Here is a 25,505-nt window from a genome sequence, read left to right on the forward strand (position 1 = left end):
TTAAAATAGAACTAGTCTCTCTTCCTCACTGTCTGCCTCTCACGTACTACACCTTCCTCCAGCCATTTGCCTTTCCTGAGACATGCTTTGTTTTCATCTTATCACTTTAGTAACCAGAGGTACCAAAGTCCTACATCCCATTGAAACCCAGGCTTTAAAGATTATCTGCAGCTGTTCCCTCTACTTCTTTTATGGTTCTCTGTAGCTTGAAAAATTGGGAAATGTCCAAATTAACCATGATCCCAACTTTTCAAACTTTTCTGTGTCCTGCCATTAGAGTTCCACTTTGCGTCTAGCCCTGTGTTAATTATTTCAGGGATATGCAGTCATTCCTTTTAAACAGGAATACTAAAATATTATTGGAGCTAGCATCCTCTTAAGGCACGCTCAACACTAACCCTTGCTCACACCTAGGACAAGGCCAAACTAATCCAGTGTATTTTCAGGGGCTTTTATGTTCTCTTAGTTTCCAAATATTATCTCCATTTTCTTTTATTCTTATATACTGCCCTTTATTCTGTAATTATATGCCAGCTTTCTGGTATGAAACGGTCGGAATGCTAAGACATGGGAAACTCAGTCACAGAAAAGTGTGTCAGCTGCACAACCGGATGTAAAAGCAACTCTAGACAGACAGGAAGAGGACAGGTTCGGGGCTGGGGGCGCGGGCTCTGCATCAGTCAGTCCTGACGTGAAGCCATTTCTTTCAGACACTGTGTCACTGAACATGTTCAAGTCACATCAGTTCCCTTAGACCACTGTTTGCTCATCTGTACAATGGAGGTAATACCGTCCCATCAACTGTATTGGTAGGTTAAAGCAAAAGCCTATGAAAAAATTGAACTACTTGCTTAGCTTTTAGGCAGTGAGAATGTCAGTTAGTGTGATGACAAAATGCGCAGTGGACGCCAGGAGGAGGCGGGCGGTGCCGAAAGCAGCAGCTGAGGCCTGAAGGCAGCCGTGACGGGCTCGTGTCTTTACCGAAGTCCTTCCCGTTCGCCGATCTTAGCGGAGGGAGCCCAGCAGCGCTGCCTGTTGTCACACCCTGCTGGCGCCTGCAGCTTCGCTTCCCGTTATGGACAAACATTTCAGCTGTTTTGATGATGTTATAAACAGGGATTCATCCTTGTCAGGTATTTATTAATTGAAGGTTTCTTCCCTCAAGGAGCTCTTAGGTAGAAATAATATGGATACACAAGAAATGAAGTACAGAGCTTGTTCTCGAAAGATTATCAGGGCTACAGGCTACTAGGGAAGGAAATGACCACATTGTGGAGCTCAAACCTTGTACGAATGACAACTCTTTTCTTAATGTGGCCTTTGATACTACACTTGATCTTAGCCAAAAGGCCGAGAAGCGATTTGATGTGGCCTTTGAAATAAAATGGCATAAAAGTATGTTTGACGTAAGGATTCAGTAAGTTTAATCCTGGAACAGCTACTATAGAAGTCATGATTTAGTCAGATCTTGTTTGTGAGATTTTGGTTCCCTAGAAAAAATTGTTCTTTTTTTTTTAAGTATTTGACTCATTTGCCAGCAATACTTGAAAGGCAGCTAGAGACTTGGCTTCTTCACATTACAATGAGTGGAGCCCAAAACTACCAAGGTAAAGGCTTCCTGCTCTGGTCCCCCAGAAACCCACATTTTCTGGCAGCAGATTCTGCACTGAGCTATTTGCGATCACCTACTAAGCAGTTACAATACAATGGCCAAAGTACAGTATTTGTATGTGTAGGTGTTTGTGGGACCAAAATGCAGAGGTACTGGTATGTCCTTATGTGCATGACTATTCTGTTTCCATAGAGAAGAGAATCAAAGGCATATACAGCTAATTTAATTACTGAGTGTGTTTGACATTAACGACTTATTATTTTTGCTTTTGAAATTTTTGGTCAAAGATGGATTCAAAATGTATTCTTTAATTTTACATTGAGCATTTGGTTAAATAAAAGATTTCGTGAATATGTGGAAACTCTCCTGAGTTTAATCAACTTACTGATTCACTGGAATGTGATGATTTTAAAAAAAAGGGAAAAACTCATTTCCATTCTGCATTATTTAGGTAATCTTTTCCCCTTCTTTTTGGAACATTTGGCTTGAACGTGAGTTTAATAGAGTCTGCTGTAATGTCATAGTGTTCCTGATGTCCTGCTTTGCCCTGTGCTAAGTTTTAGGGGTATAATAGTGAATGAAACACAAAAGTCCCTGCTCGCATAGGGATTATAGTCAGAAATTAAGCCCTGTTATTAAAATACTGCCATGAGACTAAATATTTTGGAGCAGTAAAGGGAGATGGGGAGGCTAGAAGCCTAGGGAGGTTGCAGTTTGAGATATGGAGGTCAGCGAAGACCTCGCAGAGAGGGTGACGGTTATCAAAGACCTGAAGGTGAACTAGAGAGGAGACCACTTGACTCCATGTGTGAGTGAAAGTCACTCAGTCGTGTCCAACTCTTTGCGACCCCATGGACTATACAGTCCATGGAGTTCTCCAGGCCAGAATACTGGAGAGGGTTGCCTTTCCCTTCTCCAGGGGATCTTCCCAACCCAGGGATCGAACCCAGGTCTCCCGCATTGCAGGTGGATTCTTTACCAGCTGGGCCACCGGGGAAGCACACTTGGCTCCGTGCAGTGAGAATGTTCTAGGCAGAGGAAGCAGCAAGTAAGTGCAGAGACCCTGCAGCGTGAAAGAGCAGCAAGGGGTCAGCAATTGTGGAGGCCCGTGTGGAGAGCCTGGTTTTGTAGGGCCAGGGAAAGCGGTCTGGCTCTTACTGTGGCCCGAATGAGAGGCTCTTGGGGGTGTCAGGTGGAGGAGTGCTATGGACTGCTTTAGCTTCAAAGGCTTACTGGGATTGCTGTGTGTTGAGAACAGATTGCAAGGTGGCCAGGGCAAAAGCAGTGAGATGAGTTACGAGGCAGTTACAATAACCGGGCACCAGAAGATGGTATCTGTCTACTTACTGTGCATTTAATGCTGTGGGTATTGTGTACAGACACTAGGGCACGGGGCCATTTTGGTTTACTTTGCAGCCTGTGTTTTTTTTCCCCTTGTGGTTCAGATCTTACATAGAAGGGAAAGAGAGAAATCAATGACTTCATTTTTTTTTTTTTCTGACCATTACTGGTAGTAATATGAAGCTTGCATATTTACGGCATTTTATCATTTTCAAGCCATCCTTACGTGTTTTGCTTCCCTGGTGGCTCAGACGGTGAAGCCTCTGCCTATAATGCGGGAGACCCGGCTTGGATCCCTGGGTCGGGAAGATCCCCTGGAGAAGGAAATGGCAACCCACTCCATATTCTTGCCTGGAAAATCCCATGGACGGAGGAGCCTGGGAGGCTACAGTCCATGGGGTCGCAAAGAGCTGGACATGACTGAGCAACTTCACTTTTCTTTGCTTTATGAGTCTTGTGCTCACAGTGGCCTGTTGGATGGATGCCAGTTTCCAGGTTTATAGCACATGTCAGGGTCACCCAGCTGTCCCTTCTCTTTGGGGGTGTGCATATTGACCTCAGTGAATACATACAAGCTAAGCAATGGTCATAATTATCTATTCTAGCGGGATGGGACTCAGGTGCACTTAATGAAATTTACTCAGCTGCTGACGCATTAAAGAGTATACCTGTCTTTGGTGGTGGCTGGGTTGTCAAGCTAAAAAAAAGCTTCTTCGTTATTGGAATTGAATCTATCAATTGTTCAAAGGAGATTCTTTATCAATGAGAACACTGATTTTAATTTTCTCCTTTTAAGTGTATCTTTTCTTTTAATAGGATTCACATCTCTAAAGATGAAATAGAAGTGAAAGTGTACCCAAACTGGAAGAATATCCCCCCAATGCAGGGGGAATTATATTGCCAAAAGATATTTAATTTTTGCTGACTAGCAACACTGGGTACAGTGTTTCCTTGTATGTGTCAAAATACTTCCAGAGAAGATGGTTTTCTTATATGAAATTTAAATAATGAGGCTCATGACATTTTCCTTTAACCCACATTGGATGCAATTAAAACATTCAAGTTATATCAAAGAAAATGGCGTAGATAACTTTCCTGTAATTTAAATTTAAAATGTGTTTTAAGTGTTTCAGAGAAGATGGGAGATTGTAGAAATTGCTATATGTTATAATAGTTGAGAAAGCAGAGTGTGTATTTTGTATTCAGAAATATATCATGTACCAGCTGTTGCAAAATTTGAATGGAAAAAAAAACTGAATGGGCAAATACACCTTTGTAGTCATAGGGAATAATATATCACTTGAATTGTGTTCTTAAATTACCATTTGTCTACAAGATTGAATTTTTGAATGTAACAGCAGTAAAATGCAAAAAAGGCAGGTTAATATAGTGATGTTTATGGAAAAAACTTAAGTGCTCAGGATAGGAATTTGAACTTATGGTTCACACAATAGTTCTCCGTTACTTTCTAACAAATATGACTATTGAACAGATTAATAGTTTATGTTGAAAACCCTACTTTTTGAATGTGCTCTCAATCATAATATTCCCCATTAAAGATGTTTTTATTTTTATTTTTTTTCAGTTGAAGTAGCAGTATGTGTAAAGTACAGTTGATGTTCTGGCTTTCAATCTGACAAGCTTTTGCAATATGTAGACTGTGGCAGCATAGTGCTTTCAAATGTTCTTTTTAAACTTTTAGTAGGGAATGATTTCTGGGGCAGCTGAAGGACTGGTACCATGGGGAACATTGGAGGTGCTGGTTTATTGTTATTATTCTCTATTCCTGTTCATTTTATTGTGGACCCCACGTCCTGCCCGCCTCTGTACTTTTCCTTTCTCTTTTCTTGCTGATTGAATTCCTCCTCTCAACTATATTACCGCATGCCTCCCATATGCCAAGTATTATTCTAGGAGCTAGAAATACACCTCTTCACTCTCTAGAAACGTATTGTCCTGTGAGGGGGCTGAACAGTGTACAACTTAAGTGAGGGAATGTGTTTATTGTGAATAGCTCAAGGCTTGGAGAGGTGACAGAGCAGTGCAATATTGTAATGTGTGTGTGTGTGTGTGTGTGTGTGTGTGTGTGTGTGTGTGTGCAAGCGTGCATGCTCGTTCACGTCCGACTCTTTGTGACCCCATGGACTGTAGCCTGCCAGGATCCTCTGTCCGTGGGATTTCCCAGACAAGAATACTGGAGTGGGTTGCCTTTTCCTTCTCCAATTGCTCTGGGGGCGCTGGGGGCAGCACAAAGAGGACGGCTGACTCCACACGGAAGCTGAATCCTGAATGATAAGGAAGAGCAAGCTCTTTTTTCCTTCTTGTGTTCTTTTTTTCCTTCACTCTGGCCCATGGATAGATGGGGAAACAATGGGAACAGTGACAGACTTTATTTTCTTGGGCTCCAAAACCACTGCAGATGGTGATTGCAATCATGAAATTAAAAGATGCTTGCTAATTGGAAGAAAAGCTATGACAAACCTAGACAGCATATTAAAAAGCAGAGACATTACTTTGCTGGCAAAGGTCCATCTAGTCAAGACTGTGGTTTTTCCAGTGGTCATGTATGGATGTGAGAGTTGGACTGTGAAGAAAGCTGAGCACTGAAGAATTGATGCTTTTGAACTGTGGTGTTGGAGAAGACTCTTAAGAGTCCCTTGAACTGCAAGGAGACCCAACCAGTCCATCCTAAAGGAGATCAGTCCTGGGTGTTCATTGGAAGGACTGATTTTGAAGCTGAAACTCCAATGCTTTGGCCAGCTGACACGAAGAGCTGACTCATTTGAAAAGACGCTGATACTGGGAAAGACTGAAGGCAGGAGGAGAAGGGGACGACAGAGGATGAGATGATTGGATGGCATCACCGACTCAATGGACATTAAGTTTGAGTAAGCTCCGGGAACTGGTGATGGACAGGCAGGCCTGGCGTGCTGCGGTTCATGAAGTCATGGAGAGTTGGACACGACTGAGCGACTGAACTGAACTGAACTGAACTGGCCCACAGACTCACAGTAGCGCGGCCGCGTCCACAGCTTTCCATGTACCCAGAGTTGAGGCCATGGCAAGCCAGCCCTCTTCCCTCTCCTCAGGGATATGCTGTGGATACAGATGACTGACTGCCCTTCCTTTATTCACCTTCACATTCTTACTCCCTGTTAAGAATTCACTAATTATTCTGTATTTTAGAAGGTTGCTTTTGTCCTCTCCTTCATCAGCCCCTTGCTCGATCCCCCTAGCAACCACGCAGCATGTTGAATTTGCCTCTGTTGTAGGCCTTCTCACATTGCCTTGTAATACTTGTTTTCCAACCTTTCCAAAATGCCATCCGTTCCTGCCCCATTAAAAGCCGGGTAAGCATCATTCTGTTCATCTTTATATTTCCAGAGTCTTGCGCAGTGTCTGAAACAGTTAACTTTCCAAAGGTGTTGTGTTTTTCAACCAAATTAATAGTTTAATTTTATAGTGCTTGCTCTTATAACTTGAACCCATATATATATACGCCTTTCCTTCCTAATACCTAGGTGATTAAATGAAAGCAAAATGTAAGGGGCTAATTTAAGTAACTTAATGTATTCTTGTCAATTACATAAAATGTAAATGCAGTACCTTAATAACTAGTTTCCTCTCTTTTGCTATTTATATTTTCCTCAAAGAGAGTAGGATGCTGAACCACATTTAGAGCTAATCAGAACAAACATTAGAGACATGTAGAAAACAGCATAATTATGATGCACTTTTAGACTGCACAAGTGAAATTAGATAAGTCATTTGAAGATTTGTATGATTCATTATAATGCAGTTGATTATGTGGCTTATCTTAAGTTATAATCTAACACTGGGAAGAAGGCCATGACCTAAAGAAATACTTTGTGTGGATAATGTCATCATGCATTTACAACAATCAGTATAGATATTTTCATAGAAAAATTTTGAAGTATTTTAAGGCAACATTTAAAAAAAATACACTTTTAATATTTCATTGACCGTGCTTTTGTTTGTCTACTCCTAAGATGGAAAGAAATGAATCACAAGTTCATTGTTATTTGTCATCTTTTTCGTTACTTTAAAAAAGTACATGAGTATCATCAGTTTACAGATTAGCAGTGGTTGCCTTTAAACAACAAGGCATTTTCCCAGTGTTTCTGGTAAAGTCTTATTACCTCTGCATTTCATTTCGCTATTTTTAGCCATATAAGTCTTAAAGACTGACCATTATGTTCTTTGGATCTGAATTGCTCCCTCAAAGGGGGAAGAATATAGACAACACAAAGGCTTAAGTTTGTTTCTTTGTGAAAATTGCTACATTTAAAGACCATTTTCATATTGTTCTTTCTAAAATGTCAATTATTATTCAGTTCAGTTCAGTTCAGTTGCTCAGTCGTGTCCGACTCTTTGCAACCCCATGATTCGCAGCACGCCAGGCCTCCCTGTCCATCACCAACTCCCGGAGTTTACTCAGATTCATGTCCATCGAGTCGGTGATGCCATCCAACCATCTCATCCTCTGTCATCCCCTTCTCTTCCTGCCCCTAATCCCTCCCAGCATCAGGGTCTTTTCCAATGACTCAACTCTTCGCATGAAGTGGCCGAAGTATTGAAGTTTCAGCTTCAGCATCAGTCCTTCTAATGAACACCCAGGACTGATCTCCTTTAGGATGGACTGGTTGGATCTCCTTGCAGTCCAAGGGACTCTTGAGAGTCTTCTCCAACACCACAGTTCAAAAGCATCAGTTCTTCGGCCCTCAGCTTTCTTCACAGTCCAACTCTCACATCCATACATGACCACTGGAGAAACCATAGCCTTGACTAGACGGACCTTTGTTGGCAAAGTGATGTCTCTGCTTTTCAGTATGCTGTCTAGGTTGGTCATAACTTTCCTTCTAAGGAGTAAGTGTCTTTTAATTTTATGGTTGCAATCACCATGAATTATTATTACTAGATACTAAAAACTTGAATTCAAATGAATGTAATGGAAAAAAGGGAAGGAAGTATATGAATATGATTTAATAGTTTCCTAACTTCCATTCTCTTCATATATGACAATGAAGCTTACTTAAATGCCTAAGGTTTTGGTTGAAAAATAAGTCTTATTATTTAAGGCATTATAAATTGTACTCTCAAGGTAAATCTCTGGTTGTCTTTTGTTTTTATTGTTACTTCAAAAGGGAATGTTTGCTTCATAATGAGTTTCTGTCTGTAAATGAGAGCATTAAACAAGAAGAAGAAAATAGTTTGGAGAGGCAGAGAATTGCAGTTTCTACTTCCTATTCTAATTCTTTAGTGATAATACATATATTGTGAATGTCCTTTATTCTTGATGAAGAAATCTCGATTAAGATGGAATACTTTCTGGTTTTTTACCTTTAATATTCTTTAACATGAAAAGTTGACAGTGATGGATTGACTAATATGTAATAAATATAGAATCAGAGGCCTGGAATAATCCCTTGAAATAATCACCTTCAACTCCTTGACTCTCAGAAGAAGTACACCTGAGAATTTGAATTCCTAAAGATCTTTAAAGAAAATTCCGTTACTTTTTCATTGTGATATATATCATACATACAGATGCACCCAGAGGGCTTGGACAGCTTAAAGAATAGCTAGAAGCTCCTATGGAACCACCATCCAGGCCAAGAAACAGAACATGGCTAGTATCCCAGATACCTGCTCCACGTGAAATGTCACTCACTTTCTATCAAAACTAGTTCCAGTTGTCTTCAAAGTTTCTATTCATGGTCTCCATGTAGAATCATTGTTTTATTTTCCTCGCCCCACATTCAGAGATTTATCATTGAAAAGAGTTAAATGCCATAGAAAGCCTGTCTAGGCAAGAGGTATTTCCATTCCTGGTTCTTTTGAAATGCGTGTAATGGCTAAAAGTAAAAGTGGGTCAGTTAGGTAATTGTGCTAGTTGATGCATTTGGTTGGGTAAGCTGGGGGAGAGCCTCTTTCTTTCAGTCTTAAATGTGCAGAGGCTGAAGATGAAAAGTTGCAGATGTTTGGGTGGATGGGGTGGAGAAGAGAGTCTTGGATTGACATGAATTAAATCCAGATTTCACAGTGATTTAACAAATCCTATAGAACTACTATCAGTTTTTGAAATAACAGAGAAGAAGACAGCTATATACTAGAAAGCAGTTTTCAATTAATCAGACATCAGGCAAATGATGTCACAGTAATGCAATCAGGTATTTTAGAAAGAAAAAATGCCCACTGCCATTCTTGACTAGACACTAGATCTTTAAATATATAGCTCAGTAGCTTAGTGCTCTGCCCATAAAGCATGTTGCTTTTGACAAATACTGCATTGTGTTCAAACTTATTTCTTATTCTGCTTTCTTACATTGGGCCATTTGTTTAGTTTTCTTTTACTGTATTTTGAATTATTAATCACTGAGCAGATACTTTATTCCCGTAAAAGGAATTATAAACATCAATGAAATGGTGCTAGGGATGAAAGAGCAGATGGGTGCTGGTTTTGCTGTTAAAAAAAAAATTATTCCCCTAGGGAGAGCTGTTGGCAAAGTGTAACAATCTGTAATTAGATTACTGGAACAGAAAAAAAAAAGGAAGGAAAGAAGTAAATTAGCCATATGCAGGTCTACGAAAATTTTTCTACCAAGAGGAAAAAGCATTGCTTTTAAATATATGTATTTGTTAAAATTGCAGTGTAACGAGTACTTCCCCTGTTAAATTTTAAATTATTACCTCTCCCACATCGTTCTTTGTTTTCATTCTCCGTTGTTCACTTCTCTGACTCTGTAGCGGATCTGTTTAATAATCACTGCTGCCAGGATAAAGCTGTCATCAGCCAGTGAGGTGACAGTTCACTAAGAGAGATGTTTTAGCATTCCAGGACTTAGAGGACATTAAATATGGTATAAGATAGAACAGTTCTTCTTTCTTTTGACCTATAAAACATAGATGCTATTGTGAAAAATAACGCTTCACAAAATATCTTCAGCCAGGAGTTCTGGATAATATCCATCCTCGGGGTTTGCAATGGATTTTATTGCTGTATTTTTTGCTTTCTGTCCTTCACATTTGGAAAAGAGAACCAGGGAGATTCACTGGACCATATATCAATTTTGAAACAGCTTGTCCGGCTTCACAGGGTTCTGAATGGGGTGCTCCATTTTATGGTTGGAGTTTACTTGTTAACATGTTCAATAAAGGATCAGGGGCTTTGTCATCACTTTGTCATCCCATGGGGTGAAGAACAAGAACTAATCAGTATTTTTTCCTGGTTCCCTCCCTGGATGTCTTACAACCCCATCTGTGTGTTTCTGTTTTACTTTTCTTTGGTGAGGTCTTTGGTTGTTAAATTCCCCCCTATCTCATACACAAAGTGTTAGCATATCCTATTGCCTCTACCTTCAAAATGTATCAAGGTTTCAGCCACTTGTTATTTTAACCACTCATCTCTGACCACCTGGATTGCAGCAGAAAACAATAATTTTATATACTTTCCTTGTCTAAGCAAGAAGGGTGTGAACCCTTCCCCGGCCCTTCCCTTGAATCCATTATCAATAAAGGGGCCATTCAGTTCAGTTCAGTTGCTCAGTTATGTCCAACTCTTTGTGACCCCATCGACTGCAGCACGTCAGGCCTCCCTGTCCATCACCAACTCCCAGAGTTTATCTAAACTCATGTCCATTGAGTCAGTGATGCCATCCAACCATCTCATCCTCTGTCATCCCCTTCTCCTCCTGCCCTCAATCTTTCCCAGCATCAGGGTCTTTTCAAATGTCAATTCTTCACATCAGGTGGCCAAAGTATTGGAGTTTCAGCTTCAGCGTCAGTCCTTCCAATGAACACCCAGGACTGATCTCCTTTAGGATGGATTGGTTGAATCTCCTTGCAGTCCAAGGGACTCTCAAGAGTCTTCTCCAACACCACAGTTCAAAAGCATCAATTCTTCAGTGCTCAGCTTTCTTTATGTTCCAACTCTCACATCCATACATGACCACTGGAAAAACCATAGCTTTGACTAGATGGACCTTAGTGGCCTTAGATGGACCTCAGGGGTCGTAGTGAGCCTTTTAAAATGGAAATCCAGTCATGCCGTTCTTCCCAGACTCTGCGGTGACTCTCCATTTGACCCAGGGAACAAACCAAGGTCCTTGCAGAGTGGGTGCCCTACAGGGACCTACAATACCTTCTCCATACCTGCCGGACCTGCTCCCCTTTCTTCTTTGACCACAGGCACCTCCTTGTAGCTGCTTAGCTCCAGCTCTTTTATCTGTCTGGAGACACCTGCAGATATCCACCTCGTGCATTCCTTGCCTGCCTTTGAGTCTCAAACTGATGGCCCCCTTACCAGCCTGCCGTTTCCTCCTCACCCGGCAGTCCCTCTCTCCATTACCCTTCTTCCCATTTTCTTTTTCCCATGGAGGAGAGTCACCTTTTCACACACCGTATTAGTGACTTATATGTGTTTATTGTCCATTTTCCTGCTGGACTGTAAGCTGCACAAGGTCCAGGATCTTTATGTTTTGCTACTGATAGATTTTTGTTGTTGTTGTTAAGTCGCTAAGTATTGCCAGACACTTTTGCGATCCCATGGACTGTAGCCTGCCCAACTCCTCTGTCCATGGAGTTTTTCAGGCAAGAACACTGGAGTGGGTTGCCATTTCCTTCTCCAGGCGATCTTCCTGACCTAGGGATCAGACCTGCATCTCCTGCATTTGCAGGCAGATTCTTTACCACTGAACCACCCGGGAAGTCTATGGTATATTGTAAACCCCTATAAATTATTTATTGAATAAATGAATATGTATAGAATAAGTGATGTCCTTCCCACTTCTGATTACTTTTCTCCCTTCCAGAGTCTCACAGCCACCGTTTTCTGTAACTGGACAAATGAATCTACTATCTTGGATGTAGCATCCTAAACCACATACTGAACTGAAACTTAGAAAGTGAACCTCAAGCATAAGTATCTTTTAACTATTTTAAGTGATCATGACAGCCTTGTTTCTGTCTGTCAGAAACATCCACAGATCCTTCATTTTCTCTTTTTAGGTCCAAAAAGGAATTGCTAAAGGACAAGAGACATTTTCAGTTTAGACTTAATAGCCTTCTTGATTTGTGTGCAACTCAGTCTAATACAGGTCTCCTTTAAATTATAGATGGGAATGAGGAATGAGAATCTCAGAATAAATGCACATTAGTATGAGAAAATATTATAATCCTCTTTGTTTGAGTCCACTTGGGCTGCTACAATGTAATACTATTGATTTTGTGGCTTATAAACAACAGAAATTTGTTTCTCACTGTTCTGGAGGCAAGAAGTCCAAGATCAAGGCTGCAGTAGACTTGATGAGAACAAGCTTCCTGGTTTATAGGTGGCCATCCCCACACTGCAGCTCACCCGGAGGAAGTGGGGAGGGAGCTCGCTAGTGCAAGTCTTTTATAAGAGCACTAATCTCACTGCAGATGGTGACTGCAGCCATGAAATTAAAAGACGCTCACTCCTTGGAAGGAAAGTTATGATCAACCTAGACAGCATAGTAAAAAGCAGAGACGTTACTTTGCCAACAAAGGTCTGTCTAGTCAAGCCTATGGTTTTACCAGCAGTCATGTGTGGATGTGAGAGTTGGACTGTAAAGAAAGCTGAGCGCTAAAGAATTGATGCTTTTGAACTGTGGTGTTGCAGAAGACTCTTGAGAGTCCCTTGGACTGCAAGGAGATCCAACCAGTCCATCCTAAAGGAGATCAGTCCTGGGTGTTCATTGGAAGGACTGATGCTGAAGTTGAAACTCTAATACTTTGGTCACCTGATGTGAGGAACAACTCATTTGAAAAGCCCCTGATGCTGGGAAAGATTGAGGTCAGGAGGAGAAGGGGACAACAGAGGGTGAGATGGTTGGTTGACATCATCGACTCAATGGACATGGGTTTGGGTAAACTCTGGGAGTTGGTGATGGACAGGGAGGCCTGGCCTGCTGCGGTTCATGGGGTTGCAAAGAGTCAGACATGACTGAGCGGCTGAACTGAACTGAAATCTCATTCTGGGGGGCTCTGCTGTCAAGACCGAGTTATTTACCTAAGGCTTCCCTCCGAACACCATCACATTTGGGATTAGGATTAAAACATGAATTTCAGGGAGATACATACTTTCTGTCTATAGTACCTTTCCATTTCATAGATTTGAAAATAAGATAGCAGGATTAAAGAATAAAGTTTTTAGGAGAGAGTTTGACATTAAGTAATGACCACGAAAATACAGAAAACTGGCCATTATGGCAATATCTTTAAGGGAGCAGCAGTTCTACATATCATGACATAGTTGAGAAGTGTTATTATTTGGGTCAATACACTAGAAGATTTTAAGTGAATTTGCATGATAACATTTGAAGACTGTAAGGATTCTAAATGAAAGAGTAAAGGTCTCATAAATTAATGAAAAAACATAGATCAACAGAAAGTATAGTGGATGTATATGTTGGTATATGTGGGGTTCCTGAACCAATCCCCCATGGATTCTGAGGGATGACTGGATATTCTTTGTGTTCAGAAGTGTTGCTATTGATGGATAAAGCAAAGTCTAGAGAAAATCAATATTTTGTTGGAAATTTTAGACATAAAATGTATTGACTTGAACATAGTGAATTTTTAAAACTGACAATTGAAGAAGACTTTTCTGTACAAAGTAGTTTAATACATGAGGTCTTTGATCTTACTGGGCAGCGGTAATGCTGTGTAATTTGGGATTGGGTTCAGCTGCGTGTAACAGAACATATGAACTGTCTTGAATAAGGTAGAACTTAATTGTTACCACAAATGAAAGAATTTTGGGGATAGAGTGGTATGGCTTTTCCTTTATCAAGACCCCAGACTCCTTCTGGTTTAGCATTCTTTAATCTTTACATTATAAACCCTGTCATTTTGGTCCAGAACAACTGTTAAGCCTCCAGTCAGCTTATGCTGATTTTAACCAGCAAGAGTGGAGAAGGGGCAAAAAAGGGCAGACAACCAGCAATCTGCCACATGACTTTACCCATCTGTAGTTGAGGCTGGGGCATGCTGTCCTTTAACTGAGCATCAATACAGCAACTAAAAATTAGAATCTTGTGAGGAAGGTGGCAGGGAGAAATGGATCTTGTAAGGTTAGTGGTCTTAGTTGCCGGAGGACATTTTGACTTAATAATTAAACTGGTTTAATTGTTGAAAAGTTAGAAGAAACACCTTTGCTTGATTTTTACCTTGTCCCTTTCAGTATAGGAATAGTGTGTCATTGAGCTGTTTCTTTTTAATTTATGTTTTAATTGAAGGATAATTGCTTTACAGAATTTTGTTATTTTCTGCCAAATATCAACATGAATCAGTCTTGGGTATACATATGCCCCCTCCCTCTTAAACCTCCTTCTCACCTCCCTCCCCATCCCACCCCCCTGGGTTGCTTCAGAGCCCTTGTTTGAGATAATTTTGTCATTGTGAATAGTAAACAAACTGGGATAGAAATAAGAAATAACACACATAATAAGTTTCATTAAAATTCAGTTATTTAGAGTGAAATTACCTAATTCTTTCAGGCAACTCATGCTAGCAAATTGTACTTAGCGTAATTGCAAGGTTAATGCTATCTCTTTTTTCCGGATTAAATGGCTTCGATTTGCATTTATTATGGCAGTTGTCCTCTGCACTTGAGGTAATACCACACTATTTATTTATATATTCTATGGCCCAGAATCGAGTCTTGTTTTTTCACTCTCTACTTGTTCACCGTCAACTCTTGAACACACACACGCGCACACACACATGTTGTTTCTCCACTTTGTAGCTAAGGATCATTATTTCCTCCTTTTTTTTTTTAATCAGAGCTCAATATGTATCAGAACATCCACAGTCTGTGGTTCTTCTGTACTTTGAAGGTTGTATCAACTTTGTTTTGTGTCCATAAAGACTTAAAGAGCTTTAAAGGTTAAGAGAGAGAGTTTTAATGCTTAAAGTCTGTTTAGAGAGTGTTCTCAACCATTTGTCTCAAGCTTCATTTCATAACTTTACCAAGGAATGTAAAGAACAGTTGAAAAAATGTAGATCATGTCCTGCAAGTATTTATAAGTTTTTTCATAATCAGAAACTCACTGGGATTGTGTTTTTGGATCTGGAAATATAGACTTATTAATTTGTTTTGAAGAATAAACAGAAATAATAGTATCCAACAAAATATTAACAAATAAGACAAGGAGAACTTGAACTGTCAGATATCTAAAGTTAAAGTCTGATGTTAGAAAGGAGAGTTAAGTCAATGAAAAAGAATAAACATCTGGAAAATATGTTTAAATCTATATAGGTACATAGCATGTGTCAAGACTGTCTAGAAAGGATTTCATTCAATTATACTTATAATTGAGTAATTATTTGTGACAAATAAAACTTGCCTCCTATTGCACACAATACAGAAAAGTATATTTCTGATGGATTCAAAAGTTATTGACAAAAATTAAATCTTGATTCAACTAACCTCAGGATGGGAGAAGGACTTAAATATGAGAGGAAAAACATGAAGGCTAAAATACTGATAATTTGATTTTACAAAATACAACCAAAATTTTTCTGTATGTATATATACATGTATGTAAATGCATAGAAAGGAGACTGATGCAGATTTGTTAATAGAAGTTTCTTTATTTAAGTAAATGGGATTGATGTGGAATGTTGGGTCATGTGGTCTTTCACAATTCACTCCAAGTATTGCTATGTTAAGTCAACAACAATGTAATGAATTAATGCATTATGTATTAAATCAAAACACTTACAAATGTGAGAAAAAGCAAGCAATTAATGCACAGTCTTGTTGAATGACTTTCATGAGTCAGCTCTGAGCCAGACATAATTTCTGCATCGGATCTGCACAACATTACTAGGTTTTTAAGTAGCTCTGGTTTCTAGAACTGTGGTTGCTTACATTTGATATGTATATTTAGTGTAAAGACTTGATTTTTTTCTCCTTGCAAAGTTACTATTAAGTTGAGGGTGCATCTCAAAGTGAATGGTCCAAGTAAATAGGCATTCAAAAGCAGCAAAATTAAAAATCTAAACCTCACAGCTTATAGGAACATTAACTCAAAATGGATCACAGAGTTAAATATAAAACATAAAACTATTAAACTTGGAAAAAAAACAAAGGAGAAAATCTTCAACACCTAGGGCTAGGCCAGAAGTTCTCAGACTTGACATTAAAATCAGCATGCATAAAAGAAAAATATTGATGCATGAGACCTCATCAAATCGAAAGACTTTTACTCCGCACAAGTCCCTGTGGAGATGTAAAGACATACTAGAGCCTGGAAGAAAATATCCTTAAACCACATTATCTGACAAGCTCTCACAGTTGATAAAAGCTCACAAAATTGTTTGTGGTAAAACCAAGCAATCCAGTTAGAGAATGGGCAAAAAGGTGTGAATGGACATTTCACTGAATAAGATAGATGCCCAGAAAGCACATAAAGGGCTGCTTAACAGCACCACCCACTTGGGAAATGCAAATTAAAAGCACAATGGTAATTTTTTAAAAAAGAATAAAAATTCCTACCTTTTGAAAATAAAAGCACAATGAGATAATATTACATACCTGTCGTGCTGGCTAAAACTAAAAATTACTGATAACACCAAATAATGGCAGAGATGTCAGCTGGATCCCTCATAGACTGCTAGTGCAGATGTAAAGTGGTGTAGGCACTCTGGAAAGGAGTATGCCATTTTCTCAGCCCTATCATGTGACCCGGTATTACATTCTTGAGCATTTATTCCGGAGAAATGGAAATTTATGTTCGCACAAAATCCTGTACATGCCTATTCATAGCAGCATTATTTGCAGAAGGCGGAAACGGAAAACAACGCAGATGTCCTTCAAAAAGTGAATAGTTGCACAAACTGTGGTACATCTATACTATGAATTAAGACTCAGCGGTTCAAAAGAATGAACTGTTGATACTTGAAACACCTTGGATGAATCTCAAGGGAATTATGCTAAGTGAAAAGCCCATCTCAGAAAATTACCCACTATAACATTCTGCTTTTATAACATGCTTGAAATAACAGACTTACAAGAGAGAGAACAGATTTCCTTGTTGTACTATCAGATGAGAGGTCTGCAAGATGTTACTGTCAGGGGAAATGAGGTGAAGGGTATATGGAAATTTCATATATGTGAGTCTACAATGATCTTTAAAAAAAAAAAAGACAAAAACCTAATGGTTTCTTCAGCTAAGGCAAGAGGGACAAAGGGTCCCATGGCCTGTGAGTCACAGAGCTTAGATTTGAACTCAGGTCTCCCTGACTCTGAGGCTTGTCTATGTTTTCACAGCACCAGCCATCTTCCTGGAAAGTCCCACTCAGGGTAAATGGCAGTAATTTTTACCTGCAGGCTTTGGAAGCCACTTCTTCAGACTAGCAAACAACAATTGAGACCAGATCTTAGATTGTAGTCAAACTTATCAACTGTGTTTTACAAAAAATTTCTGGCAGTGCCTCTTAACACAAGACCACCTGGAGATCTTGATAAAATGCAGATTCTAATTTGGTCAGACTTGGGTGGGACCTGAGGCTGCCCATTTCTAATAAGCTCCCAGGTGATGCTTGGACTGTGATCCATGTTGTGACCCATGGACCACTCGCTGAGCAGCAGGGATGAAAGGTGCTTCCATCATACCTATTTGTCACTAAAAGGATGCCTGACACCCAACAGCATTTCAGATGGGGTTAGGACGGTGCATTCCAGCGGCACATGGAGTGAGAGGAAAGAATCCATTGTCGGGGTGTAGCTTAAGCCTGGGGATCTCATCCATAAGTGAAGACAGTTGACAGGTGTTTTGCATGGGAAGAGAAAAACTCGAGTCAAAGTCATCCAAAGTGGTGCTTTGTGGTCAGCTGCAATAACAACAGCTGTTTATTGTGCATGTGGTGTCTACTTTTTGTCATTCACATGGAAGAGAAATTACTGATAAGGTAGGCAGTTTATTGTGTCCACAGCCTAGACTGTCATCCGACCTGACAGCTCCATTTCCATCCATTTAAGTATTTGGGGATTTGATTTGTCCTGTTATCTAAACTAATTAAGATCAGAACAGCCACAGCTTCCATTTATTCAGGGGTACGCAGGCTTCCCTTTTGTATTACTGAACAGAAGAAAAACATTGTACCAAAGAGGTTTCGATGCCCTTCTTTCAAAGTCGTCCTTTAATTATTAATGCTTTCATCAGACTTTATGAAAGGTGCCATGTTTCCTGAAGTAACTAAAGCTTGATAGGGCTTAATGTTATGATGGGAAATTAATAAATGAGTGATGAGAATGGGGGAAATGAAGTGTGAAATTGCGTGGTATTTCACAGGGTGAGCTGCTTTTGTGATTTGTATTTTATCCTGTCCTGGGTCCCACTTGGCGGAGGATTTGCTCGTGGGTCAATGAGCCCTTCGGCTGTCATTGTTTCTTTAAAACAACAGGCATGAAGGGTGGAACACCGTCCAGCCCTGCCTCTGGCCAAACGCTCCTTTCTCAGGGGTTGTGCTGCCTTGCTTCTTAAAGCCAAGCTGTTGCCGTTTGCCTTTTCCTTCCCTTTGAATCGTCCCTGAGGGTGGAACAAAAGACACGCAAAACTCTCATTGAGAAATCACTGGCCTCCGACCTCCAATCTTGCCCCAGTCTCCTCCCGTAGCCTCCACTATCACAGCCGGAATGATCTCCTACAACACACCTCTGATCTCATTAGCTACAGGATAAAGGCTGAACATCTTGCATGGACTACATGTGCCTAGCATCCTCTAAAGCCTCATTCCCACCGCTTCCCCTTCCGGCCTTCCTGGCTGTCCGTGTGGTCCTTGGAATTCAGCTTGCTTTCTCCTGCCTCAAGACTGACCCGTAAGCTGCTTCCCCAGCTTGAGATGCTTCCTCTCCGTTGGCCACCTGGTGAACACCTGAGGTTTTAGCTCAGGTATCACTTCTTCTGTGAAGCTGCCTTGGTCAGAGCTGTTTGGTGTGAGGCGATAGGAACCCAGTAAAATGATCACAAAGAAAACATTTACAGAAATGAAAGAGCAGGCCGCTCCATGGACATTCCCGAATAAGGCAGTCAGTATAGCTAGGATTTGGGGGGTTAAAAGAGGCCGGTCAGGAGCCGAGGGTGCCTATGCGGTGTTGCCTAGCCTCCTCCCTGTGTTTGCTCCGTTCTTTTGATTTGCAAAGTGATGGTTTGGCTTCTCTACCCTGTGTCGCTTTGGCTCTGAGGCTGCGTGAATTCCAACGCAGCAAACTTCTCCTTTTCCCAGTTTCAAATTTCCAGGGAGATTTGGATTGGCCCTGGTAAGCCAAGGGGCCAGTTAGCTATGGCTGGGGAGTGGGGTCCCACCTCACACGGGGCTCATCGTTCAAAGGCGAAAGGTTGTGTTTGGTTTTGCTGCTCTGATTCCACCACAAGTAGAAAGAGTAGAAAATCCTCTTTCTGGCGAGCCCCACTTTACTGAGCTTCTGCATATAGTTTTGCTCATCCTTTGCTCAAAGGGGACAAGGTTCCCAGATTGAAGGGCACAGCATCTCATTTCATATGAGGAAACCCTTCTCCAAATTCTGGGGTGGTTTTCCCTCTCAAGGTTTCCTTGCTGAGGAAGAAGAGCAAGTTGGAATCCCTGCTCTCACTGGGATTATTGTAAAATCTTTTTGTTTTTTTTTTTTTACCCCTTTTGGTTGGTGCAGGGAGCTCAATTCTTTGTTTATTTGGGGGAAACTTGCAATAAAATTTAAAGGGAAATTGGATTTTTTTTTTTATCCCTTGTGCTGTGAAATTTTATCTACTTGAGTAAGCTAAAGATAGTAAAATTACATTTAGGTTAATATCATTCTGCTCTCCAAACTACTTCTTAAGACTATTCCAGTGAGAGTGCCTCAGATGATAAGGGACCAGATTTTTCTAAGAAAACTTATTTAAGTAGAAATCCTAAAGAAACTCAATTAAAGCTGAAATCGGTAGGAGAATTATGGAGTTTTTTTTTTTTTTTTCCTTTAAATACATACCATCCCACAAATTCTCTCATGATGCCCTATTTTAAGAATTTATCTTGGAGAATACTAGTTCTGTAAAAGAGAGAAGAAAACATATAGTGAATGTTTTTATTGATTATTACCAATGAAAAATATTGTTTTTGAGGGGCCTATTCCAACTAGCCTGCATGATCCTCTAAACAAATCTCTTATTTCATCCTGGGATTTGCATAATATATAGAGTGATTTCCTGCTGTGAGTATCAAAAGAAAGCTATATTTGAAAAACAGAAGAACAGGGTAGATTTTTTTGAATTATCATCTCTCTCTCTTCACATAAGCTTTTCTCACTCTTCTTTTATCTTTTAACCAGGAGCCATAGAACTTGATTATGCTTTACTTTTCCTGCTACAAGAAGATAATGCTGCTATCTGTTATGCTTGCTTCTTCTGATTATTTTGGGGAATCATGTGAATATACTTTATAAACTGTTACATTTTAGAAAGATGAGACACTTTTGAGGCCTCGTTACATTTTAGAAAGATGAGACACTTTTGAGGCCTCGTATGTGCAGTGAAGGGAACAAAGGTGCCTAACACATGGGTTCCACCCTAAAGGGTTAACCCTTACCCTGGGAGTCACACAGATCCAAGGTCCTTGCTGGGACATCCTGAGTCAAAAGGTTTGGAGTAGGGGTTGCTGCTGTTTTAAGCACCCCACCCGCTTCCCCAGTTAGTACTGGGCAAATTTGGGATATACTGACCAAAGATTTTACTTTCATTTTCTTAATTCATGAAATGAGGGATGAAACAAAATATGCCTATAGCCAGTAGATCATGATAGGGTACATGAGTAAGGCAATATTTCTGAAAGTACCCACTTGGAGCTCAATGTGTAATTATTAAACGGTAGGTCTCTTTCCTTTCAATAAATTGAAGAAGGCATTGACCAGACCCCAAGGGAAGTACTGGAGAAGGAAATGGCAACCCACTCCAATATTCTTGCCTGGAGAATCCTGTGGACAGAGGAGCCTGGAGGGCTGCTGCCCATGGGGTCGCACAGAGTCGGACACGACTGAAGCAACTTAGCATGCATGCATGCATTGGAGAAGGCAATGGCACCCCACTCCAGTGTTCTTGCCTGGAGGATCCCAGGGACAGAGGAGCCTGGTGGGCTGTCATCTATGGGGTCGCACAGGGTCGGACACGACTGAAGTGACTTAGCAGCAGCAGCAACGGAAGAAAAATAAAGTGTCCTGGGGGTTCAGAGCAGTAGGAAGAGGACTTTCATTTGAGATGAGGAGAAGCGGCGTCCTCTCTGCTGGTCCATCCATGTAAGCGGAGCATATGGTGGGTTTAGGGGCTGACGCTGGCATTTTATAGAACTTGGTCCTACAAGACTTGGTTTCAATTCTCGGCTTTTTCTTTTAAGAGCTAAGTAACCTGGAAACACATCAGTTAGCCATGTATGCGTCTGTTTTCTCATTTAGATAATAAGGATGATAATCAAACCTAACTGATAGGATGTTGTCAGACAGTAAAGCACTCATCCATCCATCCATTCAACAGATATTTCTGAGTCCCTGCTCTCTGTTTGACACTGTTCTGGATGCTGTGGGTATAGCAGCGAATAAACAAGCAGCAGAGTATTACCATGGGGTCAGTGCTCAAGACAGGAGAGCCGTCGTTACACTGTAATGAAAGCCTTCCAGTCCTGTAGTCTGATGTGTATGTTATAACTATGACAGAGATAGACACTTCTAGAGCTTTCATTGTTTGACTGGAGCCTCAGAACCATCACCAACTCAATGGACTTGCGTTCGAGCAAATTCTAGGAGATAGTGGAGGACAGAGGAGCCTGGAGGACTGCAGTCCATGGGGTCACAAAGAGTCAGACACGACTTAGGGACTGCATAGCAACAAAAACAGCAGAAGGAAAGTCAGAGGTCTTAGTTGGAAGGGACCCCAGGACTCTTAGAGGACATTGTTTATGTTTCCCATTGTGGGGACAGTGGGGGAAGTGAAAGTGACCGAGCGGTTTCACTTTCACTTTTCCTCATTGTTTACACACTTGGTAGCTGTTGATACACAGTGTGTGCCATTATTCGATTTTCTAGGCCATGGCTTTTAAATTGATCTTCACCCAACCTGCAACAGAAAGTAAGTATTCTAGGGTCTTCACCAAAGTTACTAAATCTGAATCTAAATATGTCTACTAACTGTGGATCGTGGAATCTGCATTTTAAATTCTGGGTGATTCTAGAATTGTAACAACATTGTGCTATGGGATTGCAGGAATTAAACTCAGACTTAGGAAGACCCAAAGGGAGCGTCCCTGATACAAGATCTAAGTCAGAGAATTCTTGGGCTAAGCAAGCTTTTGGATTTGCTTACCTAGTCTAATTTTGCCTCAGAAACATCCTCCAAGATATTCTCAACATGATACACTTGAATGATAGACTTGATAGACAAGATAGGCTTGAATTAGCATGCTTCAAGGAGAAATTCCAGAGTATTTCTTGACCACTAGTTGAATCCACAGTTATGGGATACTCAGGTCTACTGCTATTACTAAAGCTAAAGGGATGTGAAAAATCTACCACTTTCCTCCTCTCAATTAAATTATAGTTTCATCAAAATACAGTCTAACTGCATTCTGGGTAACAGGGACTCCCATTGCAATTCTGAACAATTAGTTAAAGCACACACATATAAAGTCTCTAAACACTCCTACAAGTTCGATGGATTTAGATAAGCAAAAATTTAAAAGGGAGTGTATGGAAATATTTTACCAAAGATTAAGAGTTTTTTGTTTATGCCTCACTAATCGAAAGCATTGTTTTATTTTCAAATATCCAGGTACACCTTTATACTTAGGTTGACACAATTAAACAGAAATTAGCCCTTTTCTATTGAAAGAGAGAGTGTATATGCCAAGGTCAGACAGCAGTGGAGCTTTAGTGTTATTTTACCTACAAAAGCTGACCTGAAACACCACCAACAAAATTAAGTGGTCCTGCATTTTGCCACTGTCATACTATTTAAACATTTAGTCGTTCTCCTAAGAAAGGCAAGTATTGAAAACATTATTTTAAGCTTTTATTTGTTATTAAAAAGTATTCCTTCCTGCCTTCTGCTTTCTTTTGGCAGATGACATAGAAAGAAAAGTACCAGAATTGTGGATGTTTTGGTGCCTTTCAGTTGAAATTTTAAAATCCTACCTCACTCAGTCCTATTTTTGACCTCTCATTACTGAGTTCTTAAACACAGTGTCCTCCCTAGAAATATTGAAGCTGAGTCATAAATTTCAGGTTGTATAGTCTGAAAATGGCCATCACATAATATGGCTGTAATAAAACCCGAAAAAACCATCCATTGATTCTACAATACAAACTTCAGAGAGGAAGAGTCAGCGCACTTGACTGACCTGTATAGATGGCAGAAGCCAGAAGCGTGAGCCCTGCTTCTGGTGGGCGTGTGTCCGGGGCTCTTGTCAGAAGACCGGGTGGGAGAAGACCTGGTCGCAGAGGCGCTTTCTGCCTTTCATCAGAGCAGCCCTGGGGAAGGTCTGTGGGGGACCAGTGCCTCACGGCTCCCAGCAGAGGTCCTCGGCCACCACTGCCCTTCATCACCCCTCGTCTCGAGCTCCTGCCACAAGATCACATACAAATCTCAGCTGCTCGGGGTGCCTTGTGAAGGCATCCTAGCCTTCGGGGACCTCCCCTTCTCTCAGCACTTGCTGCTTGCTCTTTCCGACAGACAGCATTCAGCGTGTCCTGCTTTGGCTATGATTTCCTCTTCAGTGATGTTATTCGTGGATGGCTCAGTGGTGTATTTCTAGACTCTTATCCAGGACGCCAACAAAATGCTTTTCTCAGAAAGAGGTTATGTTGAGGGGGATGTCCCTGGCATTTCCAGTGGTTAGGACTTCACATTTCAATGCAGGGAGTGTGAGTTCAATCCCTGGCCCCGAAGCGATGATCCCATATGTCTCTCAGCCAAAAAAATACATAGATAAAATAAACAGTATGGTAACAAATTCAATAAAGCCTTTTAAAATGGCCCACATTAAAAAAAAATCTTAAAAGACATTATATTGGGAGTCAAAGAAACACCTGACAGGTAGGCAAGAGATGTGTGACCCCTGGTTCTGCTCTGAATTTGGAGAAGGAACTCTGAGCAGAGCATTTAACCTAGCTTCATTTCTTTCCTCAGCTGTGAAATGAGGAAGCTGAACTAGATAATCTCCATGTAGTCTACTTTGAAATTGTATTTCTGGGACTTGAGTTTCAACGCGGCAGGTCAACAGCATGATTTTTCATCTTCTTGGCCTCCCCAAATCCCTCCAAAAAGGATGGTAAAAGAGTTTTAAAAGTTATATACCCCTGCAAAGATAAAGGGAAGGGAGAGACTCCACAGCGAGTGAGAGATTAATACATTTTGGGAAAGCGGAGAGGAGAGGATTGATAACAGGCTTAGTATGAGAGAAGCTGTTTCATTTAAGTGCCCTGCAGAGGCAAAACCTGTGAGAAGCAAGCTGATCAACTTCAGACACCACAAGAAGCGCTCAAGCCTTGGTGATTCCAGTGCCATGGAGAGTAGGGATACCATGTGGGGCTAAAATCAGGGCTTTAATGTGAGAGTTTGCTCCAGGCTCCTCTCCCCGCCTTGCTCCCAGAACACTGACAATGTATTTCACTCTCCCAGAAGATGCGTGACTCTGCTCTAGAAAATTGAAAACCCCCAGGGTCGATGGGGAGTTAGGGACATGTCTCACTGGAAAGGGAGAATTTTGAGGAAAAGGAATAAAAGGAAGTCAGCTGGAACAGTGTGAAAAGGAACAGAAAATAGAAAAAGCTAAAACTAGAAAGTAGAAGAAGTTGCAAGTTGAGGAAATCTCTAAGAAGTACAAAAACAGGCAATAGAAAGGAAATGGTAGGAAAATTTGAGGGGGCGTTCCATCAGGTCCAATATCCAAATAGAGGACTTCTAAAAAAAAAGAGAGAAATCAGATAATTGAAGAAAAGAGATGATCAAAGAATATTTAAGAATATGTATCAATAGAGTAGTTCATAAGTCTTCAGATTAAAGTGACCTAGCAAGATGAATGAGGAGTGCTTAGGAAAATGAATGAGAAAAAGACTCATTATACTAGGGAACACCAGTAAAATTTCAGAACAGAAAGCTAAAGAGAAAAATTTTAAAGCTTCCAGACTGGGAAGTTATTTAGAGAGATTATTAATGTTAATAAAGTATGAAAGATCAGAATGGTATGTGATTTCTCAACAATAAGGTTATAAGAAAGAAGATAGAGAAGTAATATCTTTTAAATTTTTAGAAAAAAATAGTTTTCATCTTGTAAATCTATATTCAGCCAAACACAATGAAGGATGAAGCTAAAATAAAGATATTCCAACCATGCTGTAGTTCCTGAACTCCATAAAAATAAAAAGGTATATGAGAAAGTTAACAATCATAAAATAGTTACTTGGTTCAGTAGAGGAGAATATTCATATAGCTTTAGCAATTTAAATATTGATTTTACCAAAAATTATGATATGTCTGTTGGA

The 25,505-nt window shown here is 40.5% G+C and overlaps 1 protein-coding gene and 1 pseudogene across 10 annotated transcripts in view; one reads left to right on the forward strand and one right to left on the reverse strand.

The window, feature by feature from the left end:
* Positions 1-25,505, forward strand: part of PAM (peptidylglycine alpha-amidating monooxygenase) — a 311,728-nt gene that overhangs the window by 92,866 nt on the left and 193,357 nt on the right. The window lies entirely within an intron of this gene.
* On the reverse strand, positions 1,224-1,362 carry LOC136156549 (U2 spliceosomal RNA; annotated as a pseudogene).

Source organism: Muntiacus reevesi, chromosome 1 (assembly GCF_963930625.1).
Source record: "Muntiacus reevesi chromosome 1, mMunRee1.1, whole genome shotgun sequence".
NCBI classification, from domain to species: Eukaryota; Metazoa; Chordata; class Mammalia; order Artiodactyla; family Cervidae; genus Muntiacus; species Muntiacus reevesi.